This window comes from Gymnoscopelus braueri (genome assembly GCF_963280865.1).
Source record: "Gymnoscopelus braueri genome assembly, chromosome: 9".
Taxonomy (NCBI): Eukaryota; Metazoa; Chordata; class Actinopteri; order Myctophiformes; family Myctophidae; genus Gymnoscopelus; species Gymnoscopelus braueri.
Window position 1 is genome coordinate 23408770 of NC_137610.1, and position 9746 is coordinate 23418515.

Consider the following 9746-nt stretch of genomic DNA (forward strand, 5'->3'; position numbering starts at 1 on the left):
AAATATCTATCACTCTACATGGCCGGTGTGTGTCTCTACTGTAACAATGATGTGATGGATGGTTGTCCCTCTGCAGTGAACATCTGTCCTGCTTTTTCATGTTTAGAACAAGTGGGGCATCCTGCGCGCCAGGGGCCTTTTAGAGTGATAAGCTGCGTTTATTTCCCAAAACACTGCTCTCGCTTGGTACATGTGTCAGACTGGATTGATGAACCAGGGCCTTTGTTTTGCTTTCCCGAATGACCGCCTGGCTGACCTGAAGGATTCTTTATCGAAAAAATGATGAGTCATGAAAGGAGCTATCCAGGGAGAGGATATGTTGATGCTACAATCCAGCAGCCAATGTGTGGCTAACGTATGTGTGTTTGTTGATGATGTCAGGTTGTATAATGTGGAAACACTGAAAAATTGCCAAACGTGCCAAGGAGAGGACAGCAGGCTGGCTGAGAAGTAATATGTCTGAGTAATACAGGGGCGTACATGCTGTAGACCACAATGTGAATAAGTGTGGGTCCTTCATAGTGGTCCGGGGTGGGGAGGTGTGTGTGTGTGTGTGTGGGGGGCGGGGCGGGGGGGGACAGGATTTATTGGCAACTTATCTGGCAATGGTATCTGCCTCTGTGTCAGTCTGTGTGCTGGAAAATCCCAGCGGTGATGAAACCATTCATCTGGAATAACCACTAAGATGATACAAAATGCTGCTTACCAGGCACTTTCTAGGGAACAAGAGAACAGATTTTTTTTAATAATATATATATATATTTTTAGATATACTGTATTTGCGTATTTATTCCATTGTTAATATGTTGAGTAGCAACACAGAAAATAGATACGGTCATCTTAGGTTTATTCTCACAAAGTCAAACTGCATAAAACCGACCGATTGTCTTCCTGTTTGTTTCAGCAAGTTTTTATTGTATTTTGTTTTCTTCACTTCTCTGCCTTGATCCCCTAAACAATTAACCATGGGTGGTTTCTCTTATTGCCCTCCTCTTCTGTGGAAACATACGAGGACAAATCTCAAGACCACAACCACCCAGCAATATTTACCTCCTTACGCCTACATCTGATTCAGATGCCTCTGCTCTGCATAAACAAAGGCCAAGCTCATAACAAGCTCCCCAGAGTTCAACCATTGACTGAGAAATCAATATAATTGCCTGCAAGTATATTTAATAAAAGTTGAAAGACATATCTTGTGATTGGACAGGATGCTTACATGGTGAAAATCTCTAATCATCGTGGATAAGGTCTGCACACCAGAAGCGGCCCGCCTTGCCTCAACATCAAACGATGCTGGTGCTTTTTCAGCCTTCCATAACGAAGCTTTTCACATCGGCACCTAAAGAAGTTCTCAGAGGCAAAGCCTCTCCTTAGATCATCTCGCCGTGATTGGTTTATTTGTCGTTTGCAGACCTCATGCACATCTGGAGGAGCGCCAGTGGATTTGTGGGGGCTGGCTTGGGGGCAGATGAAAGGGCGAATGGAGATAGAAGTTTGCAAGAAGAGCAAAGCTGGGAAGCTTAATTTGAAACTGTTCAGGTTCAGTATGATCATCTATTTTTACCTCCAGGTGCTTCTGCTCGATGCATCCTACTCTTCTCCTTCCTCCACCTCTCTCCACCCATGTCTGGCTTTCTCTCCTCCTCCAGCTCTTCTGTCCTCCGCCCACGCAATCTCCATCCCTGCATCCCTCAAACCCCCTGAGGGAACCGTACGTCAACGTGTGTCAAACATGGAGGCGGGAGGCAGCGATGATAGTTTGTGTTTACTCTGCTGGTTCACAATGTAATCTGTTCTGTATAATTTGAAGCATCTGAGTTGGATCGAGATCAGAACACAGATTGTTTTGAAGCCCTGCTCATGTTTCAGCCACATATTATGATCCATATAGGCAGTGTGGAATAGGTTGATTACCTTGTTTTATTTCCACGCCAGACATCAAAACACACTCACACACACACACACACACACACACACACACACACACACACACACACACACACACACACACACACACACACACACACACACACACACACACACACACACACATATATAAACACAGTATATATATATGTGTATATGTGTATGTATATGTGTATATACTGTATGTGTGTGAATGATGTACTGTAAGGCAGCCACAGTGGAAGGACTTGCAGCGGCAGCGTGTTTTTCGCTGCAACGTGCCTCCATGCGGACCAGTGTCTCCTCATCCCATTGAGGAGCCGGTGAAACTGGAACAGATAATTGTAGAAACAGTCCCTTTGTCTCTGAGTCTGGAGTCTGTTGGTATGGCATCCATAAGTCTCATCGTATGTGTCATCCATCAACCTTATCATCATGTTGATCCATCTTCTTTATATCTGTGGAGGCGTCAACCGCACCATCTTGAATCACTGCATTGTCTTTCTCACGCAGCAACAGCACAATCAGCCCGACTCGTAATGCTAGAGTGTAATATGTGATGTCATTGTTGTGTGTTTAGATTTTTTATGATATTTGGACTAGCCTTATAGAAATAGTTTATTTTGATAACAATTCCAGTTGATCAGTGCCTTTGTTCTAGAAATATTTTTATTCAGTGCCTAATTTCAAATAAATAGTGTCATCTTGAGAACCACGTCTCTGCTCCCTTTCTTTCTTTCACAGAATCTGTGCTGTAATTCAGTGTGAATAACCTAGCCCTCCGTAATGATTTATTTGGGTGAAACTCCCAAGGTGGCATAATTGTATTAACTATATGGTCACATACTGTATACTATATATATATGTGCGAGTAGGCGTGCGTGCAGTACAAACATCTTTGTGGGAGATGTTTGTACTTTTTACATTGGATGACACTTTAGTGTAGCATGGAATGTTTTTATGTATTTTACATAAAAGTGTAGCATGGCATTTTCTAAATGGTTTTATATTGGACGACAATCACGACATAGTGTAGCATTGCATTTTTTAAAATGTTTTTTACAATGTACGACATAGTGTAGCATGGCATTTTATGGTTTTACATTGGACGACATAGTGTAGCATGGCAATTTTTTATGTTTTTGAGTGGTGCCAACCACTCCTACATTTGACCGTGTCTGTGTGTCCGTCTGTGTGTCCGTATGTGTGTCCGTATGTGTGTCCGTATGAGCACGGCCTCTCTGTATGTTTGAGCACAGCCTCAACAGCTACGGCTGATTGCAACACAAAGATGCAACCATACAGGTACAGTACAGTACAGTACAGACCGCACAGTACAGTACAGTACAGTACCGTACAGTACCGTACAGTACCGTACAGTACAGGTACAGTACAGTACGGTACAGGTACAGTACAGACCGTACAGTACAGTACAGACCGTACAGTACAGGTACAGTACAGTACAGGTACAGTACAGTACAGTACGTACAGTACAGTACAGACCGTACAGTACAGTACAGACCGTACAGTACAGTACAGTACAGTACAGTACAGTACAGTACAGTACGTACAGTACAGGTACAGGTAGAGGTAGAGGTACAGTACAGTACAGTACAGACCGCAGAGTACAGTACAGTACAGTACAGTACAGTACAGTACAGTACAGTACAGTACAGTACAGACCGTACAGTACAGACCGTACAGTACAGTACAGTACAGACAGTACAGTACAGTACAGACCGTACAGTACAGTACAGTACAGTACAGTATGTACAGTACAGTACAGACAGTACAGTACAGTACAGACCGTACAGTACAGTACAGTACAGTACAGTACAGTACAGTACAGTACAGTACAGTACAGTACAGTACAGACCGTACAGTACAGTACAGTACAGTACAGTACAGTACAGTACAGTACAGTACAGTACAGTACAGTATGTACAGTACGTACAGTACAGTACGTACAGTACAGGTACAGTACAGTACGTACAGTACAGTACGGTACAGGTACAGTACAGTACAGTACAGTACACACACACACACACACTTTTGAGTAAAAATACTTAAAATGAGTAAAAAAACTTAAAATGAGTAAAAATACTTAAATATTAGTAAAATACTTTAAAGTTCCTAAACTGAGTAAAAATACTTTAAATGAGTAAAAATACTTAAAATGCGTAAAAATACTTAAAATATGTTAAAATGAGTAAAAACACGTACAAATCTGTACAAACATTTTAAAGTACTTAAAATTAGTAAAAATACATTGAAGTCATCAAAGTCTGTAAAAAGTAACTAATGAAATGAACTCATGAAAGGCACCACTCTCTTCACACTGGGTGTGATTTTTTTTTACATTGGACGACATAGTGTAGCTTGACTTTTTTATGGTTTTACATTGGACGACATAGTGTAGCATGGCATTTTTAAATGGTTTTATATTGGACGACATACAGTACCTGTATTTGGCTATTTTAGTCAGTCATGAATCACATATAGGTATAAGTATCTTCCACATGTGGCGTGCAGCCGTAGCGCTGATCACAAAGTCTAGCCGATATGGTATACAGATGTTCATTTGAAGGGTCATTTGCTGTTGATGTTGTATTAACTCAAGTGTTTTAGCTAACTGACTGAACTGTGATTTATGATCTCTGGGGACTTCCAGGAAGCTGGATAATTGCAGGAGAACATTAGCTTCTCGTAGCTCACTGGAATTGTTCAGGTCAGAGGTTTGTTGACTGCATGGTGGCTACACGAAACAGAATTAGAGTATAGCCGTGATGCAAGAGCACCGGTTTCATCGTGATTTAATGTAACTGGTCAATGTGGCCATGTGTGACTATGTGATATAGACACATAACTGACATTTGCACAGTACAAGCATGGATGGATTTCTGCCTGCAGGGATTCAAACCCTAGTCCCCCATGTGGGAAACCAAACATCTACCGCTCATCCAAAGAGGAATCACTCCTAGACTGAGGAAGAAGTTAAGCTACTGGTCTTCAGGCAGAACTACTCTGCTTTGAACCTTGACGAGCCCCCAATGTATCCACCTGGATTCTCCTGCATAATGGAAACCAAAGATATACCAGCCAAATGGTAATCCCCTATTATCCAAGGGAGGTCAAAACAGTCGCTCAGGATGTAGTGCGGCCGTCTTGGAATACGAAGGGTTGTGGTTTGATCCCCCGGCGTCCTTGATACTTCAACACAAGACCCCTAAAAGCTTCCGATGAAGGTTGCCTCTGCTGTCGCTGTGTGAATGGGTGAATGTGAAATACATTGCAAAGTGCTTTGAAGGGTCAGTAAGACTAAAGGTGCTACATAAATGTTGTCCATTTACCATTTAAACCTGTGCTCACACTAGCAGCGGATTTATGTGAGCATAGGGTTAGGCTACATATGCATTGGGTGGAGCCTAGAATTTAAGAGGTTAGACATGTGTGTTTGTGTGCAAGTGTGTTTATGGGAGTGAGGGGGAAAAAACTTTGAAGTCTTTGATCCCCACAGACCTGCAGTGCCTCTGTCTGTACCACCTCCATTGAGTTTCATCATTTCCTCCAGGTGTCGGTTGGTTTGTGACTCCAGCCATACCTGGACTCATTACAAAACAGCACTCACACACTAAAGCTCATTGATATATTCTCTGAAGTATAAAGTAATTGATAACATGTTTTGCTTCCTTCCAAAAATATGCAAATAAACCTAATGGGCCACACTGTAAAATTCGCTGCTTGTAAATGCTGAGAGAAATCCTTTGAATATTAAGTGCAAGTAAGAAACAAGTGTTGCATGTCCCATGGCTTATTTGGGAATTTTCATTTCCTTTTGAAAAGCATTTTAGTCTCCAGTTGTTGCAAGACATTTCATAACAAAGCACAATTCCCAGCATCACTGTTGCTAATATCAAAGATTCTGTGGTGTTATGTGGCACTGCGTGTTGTTGGAAAGCTTAAAGCTAACCATCTTTGGAACGATCTGCCATTAATAAAACACTGTGATTCTTTTCTGATGTCAGGCCATTGTAGTGGCATAGATGGAATAGATCCCATTGAGATGGCAAAAAGTTTGACTTCTCACTAACTGAATACAACGGCTTGGATAGCATCTATGTGTAATCTGATCCCATTTCCAACATAAACTGAAAGATTCTAGGACAAAAAACAAAACAATGTCTTAAATTTACACACAGCTGCTTTCAACATTGACTATATCTGAAAGTAATCTTCTGCTTTCATTTAGAGGATATCACCAATGTCCTTTTCAAAGGTTTAAAATGTGCCTGAAACTATGCATACCTGTAGAAAAACAGCAGAACAGGTTCCATCAAGTTCAAATGCAAAAAAAAATTTCAGTCCAGTTATTGAAACTTAACTAATTTCATCAGCTCTTTAGCAGTTATATTCTCAGGCTTTCATTCAATATGTTTCTGGTCAAAGTAGGTTTTGTCACCAGCTGTGTCTGACCTCTCTTCTGACTCAACACGAAGCAACAATGTCTCTGTTTATTTTTGCAGACCTGGAGGAAATCCCCTTCCATTTCCACTCCCTTGAGGTATTTGAAATCAGACTTCCAAATCCCATAATTAATTTCCTGACCATTTCCAGCTCCAACATGTCTGTCAAAGCAATCAAATATAAACAATATTATAAAGTGGTTCTCTAGATATATTTTTTGCACAATATGAGTTAAGCATTGATTTAACGGAGGTCTTTGTAAATTACTATAAATTGATCTAGAATATTTCAGTTCCTCCCTTGAATAGTCATATTCATAATTCCACACTTCATTGTCAACATGGCCTTACATTGAAATGATGCATTGATAGCCTACTGTACATGTGTTATTGACACATGACAGCTTCTCTTAACCAACATATTCTCACTCTTAAGTACTACTATAGTGATGGCTTGAGACAACATCTGACCATACTGCAACATTTGTCCCGATAATCCCAGCCACACTGGAATGTGGAAGTGACGATTTACGGAGGGGTGACGACTTACAGTATAGCACAGGTCTCCTCCGCCAGGTAGGTTATTGTGGGTCAGCAATGTACGGAATTCAGTCATTATAGAGGAGAGAGGAATGTGTAGAAGTTGAGGGGTTAATGTTGAGATATTGTGTACCGATTTGCGTAATGTTTGGACAAAATTGTATATCTTTTTTTTGTTGCAGAAATCGGACTCCTGGTGGTGCTATAACAGAAAATCTGATCTGAAAAGATTGAGGCAGAACTTCTGCTCTGGCATCCAGGGAGTATGTGTGCACAGTTTCATGTCGATTGGGCTAGCGGTGCTGGAGATTATCTGTTCACAGACGGATGGACACACACACGGACGGACGGACAGGGGAAAAAACCATTTGATATTGCACTGGAGAGTGCTCATGGAATTAATTTCCAGTAATCATACACATACAGTTTCACTGAGAGAGCAAATGAAACAAATATGTCAAATTATTTACGAGATGAACATACAGCAACAAGCCAGCTGTTACGGTAGCAGATTATGATGTAGAGAAGGCAAAAATAAAATGTAAAATGTATAAAGAATAAATTAGCTTAAATAATTCAAAAGAAAAGGGGTTTTACTTTTATTGTAATGGAAGAGCTCCACACTGTATGTTGTGGTAAAATCATAAATACATCAGACAGAGCTCTGTTATTCACGTTATACACAATGGATGCCATCTATCCTGTTTATAGTACGTCTGGACAGAGTATAGAGGAAAGGTTATTTAATGAACATGCAATTTTATGGCAAATACCATTTGACAGCAGTGAAACGTTCACATATTCTAGATTCATTACACATAAAGTTGAATATTTCAGGCCTTTTAGTTTTAATCATGATGATTAGGGCATACAGCTCATGAAATGAAAAAAAAATCAGTATCTCAAAATAATAGAACATTACATAGCCAATCAAAAAAGGATTTATAATGCAGAAATGTCAACCTTCTGAAAAGTGTATATTTTAAAGGCAAACATTAAGCACTTCCAAACTGACAACAGGTCAGTTAAGACCTCACAGTACAATGAAATGCTGTTGTTCAAGTTAATGAAGAAAAGTGGCTGGTTTTACACTGACAGCTTAATGGTTGGTGAGTGAGGAGTTAACCTAACCGGCGGACGGTGGTTAGGTTAGACCACCGATTCATGTTTTGACCGATATTTTATATTTCGAATCAATTTGAAAAACTGAGAACATTTATCTTACAATGCAAGTTCGTAATGCTTGCCCCACCCGATTATACCTGTTAAACATGTTGTCAGAGTACCCGTTGTACCCGTCTGTTTGTCTGTGTCCCGTTTATGCCCATATATGGAGTTCCAGCGATGTGAGGCATGCCTCACATGCATGAACTCATGCCACATGCTCAACTATGGAATCCACGCCAACATCAGTACTATGACGTCATAATGATGTCATCAGGGTAGCCTGGAGATTTGCGGATTTATCTTTTTTTTTGGGAGATCCACTGATCCAACTGACTTTCCTTTCAGCGCATCACTCGGCGCGCCAGAATAGTCTCCATATATGGCAACCTCAGTGAACTTGATATCACAGAGCAATGTCAGAACTTGACATCATCAATGACACCAGCAAGGTTTACATAATAGTCTCCATATATGAGTATGTTAGGTTTGAGACATTTTATTAAAAAAAGGATAAGGATAAGCAAACAAATAAATAATAATAAAAACAACAAACTTTTTGATAGATGACACATTTTTATAAAGTAGCCTATAGACACATGGTCTTTAAAGACGGGGTGCCATGATTTTCAGTGATTTCCCCCCCCTAAAACATAATCATCAGGTATTATGGTTATACTAGGAGGAAGATTTTTTTCAAAAAAGTGTACAGAAAGTGTTAAAATTATGTTTTTCTGTGGACACGCCTCCAGTTCATTAAGTATACCTGGTTCTCACCTTAGCACCTCCTCCACCACCTTAGCACCACCCACCTTTCCTAGTCCCTCCTCCTCCTCATGCCCACACCTGTTGTGTTATGATAATGAGGGGGAGGGTATATTTTTACTGTGTCACTAAAGCGCTGTTTTTCTATTGGCACGTTTGACCCTCAAGGTTTCAGCCTCCAGGAAGAAACTCAAAATAGTCAGAGAAGACATGAAACACCAGAAAAACACCACCAGGGGGCTTAATGAAGTTCTATCAACCTCATAGACACATGAAAAACAGAAAACGTGCAAAACCATGGCACCACCTCTTTAGCTACTTAAATCCTATTCCAAAAGATAAAAAAATAGCCAATTTACAAGCTCAATGCGTCGAAAAGTTTTTATTTTTGAAAGTTTCTGAAAACTTTAGAATATGTCCACCTATTATGATGTGCCCAAAATAAGGACCCCAGGTTGAAAGTTCTTCAGGCCAAAAATCAGGCCACATAATTGCCAATTTCACTAAATGGTTCAAAGTTAAATAATGGCCGATATATCCACCAGACTGATATATCAGTCAGGCTCTAGCCTACAGTATACTATCAACACTGACAGAGGCAATAATTAGACATTTGAATGTTTTTTTTGTTTTGTATGTGTGCCAAGCTTGTGCTTTAGTGTTTGGACTAGCTGGCTGGCTGGCAGTGGAGTGAACAAAATATGATGGAATATTTCAACATATGATTAGATTTGAAGTGAGAGCTTTCGGCGTGTGGCATGGATCGCAGGTAACCTGGCTACATGCCACCACCGTCTGTGAACGTTCATTGGAAATGACAAACCAAGATGTGTTTTGGTTGCAAAGGCGAGAGGGTGTTTAAAAGCCACATCCTCGTTGGTGTACAGTTTCATCAATAAAGGAGGG